The sequence below is a fragment of the Empidonax traillii genome, unplaced genomic scaffold, assembly GCF_003031625.1.
Source record: "Empidonax traillii isolate 1590-97213 ecotype Southwest subspecies unplaced genomic scaffold, ASM303162v1 scaffold4779:size16941, whole genome shotgun sequence".
NCBI classification, from domain to species: domain Eukaryota; kingdom Metazoa; phylum Chordata; class Aves; order Passeriformes; family Tyrannidae; genus Empidonax; species Empidonax traillii.
This window is the reverse complement of record NW_020959972.1, coordinates 7,731-8,856: the sequence shown is the minus strand read 5'-3', so window position 1 is coordinate 8,856 and position 1,126 is coordinate 7,731.

The following is a 1,126-nucleotide window of genomic DNA, read 5'->3' as shown; positions in this document are numbered from 1 at the left end:
TGGTCCCAGTCTTCCCCCAGCAGGGTCCCAGTCAATCCCAGTTGTCCCTTGTAGATCCAGTCACTCCCAGTTGCTCCCAGTTGCCCCTTGCATGGTCCAAGTCACTCCCAGTGTGGTCCCAGTCACCCCCAGGATGGTTGCAGACTCTCCCAGTATATCCCAGTTGCCCTCAGCATGCTTGTAGTCATATCCAGTTACTTCCACTGCCCCAGGATGCTTCCAGTTCCCATCACTGTGATCCCAGTCACTCCCAGTCTATGCCAGTTGACTCCAGCATGGACCTTGTCATTCCCAGTTACTCCCAGTTGCTTCCAGCATGACCCCAGTTGCTCTCTGTCACCCCCTGCATAGTTCCAGTCACTCCCAGTATGGTCCTGGGCACTGACAGTCACTCCCAAGATGGTTCCAATATGGTCCTGATCACTCCCACTGTGATCCCAGTCACTCCCAATAGGATCCCAGTTGCCCCCAAAGTCGTCCCAGTTGCTCCCAGCCCCCCCAGGATGGTTCCTTTCCCTCTCAGGGACTCCCAGTCTGAGTCCAACTGACACTGTCAATCACTCTCTGGTTGATGCCATTTGCCCCCTGCATGCTCCCAGTTGCTCCCAGTATAATCCCAGTATGTGTCCAATCACCCTCAGTATCATCCCAGTAACATCCAGACACTTCCAGTATGAATCCAGTTTGATCCCACTTATCCCCAGTATGGCTGCAGTTCCTCTCACACACTCCCAGTGTTATTGCAGTCACTCCCAGTACAAATCCAGTTTGATCCCACTCATCCCCAGTATGGCTGCAGTCCCTCCCACACACTCCCAGTATTATTGCAGCCACTCCCAGTAAGACCCCAGCAGGACCCCAGGAGGGGCCCAGCTGCTCCCACTATGATCCCAGTTGCCCCCAGCAGGTTTCCAGTATGATCCCCTTCACCCCCAATATGGTGCCAGTCATTCCCAGAACGATCCCAGTCACTCCCAACCACTCCCAGTATAGCACAGTTGCCTCCAGCATGCTCCCAATTAGTCCCAGTATGATCCCAGTCTCTCCTAGTAGGATCCAAGTTACTCCCTGCATGGTCCCAGTTGCTCCCCAGTCACCCCACTGTAGTTCCAGTCCCTCCCAGTAT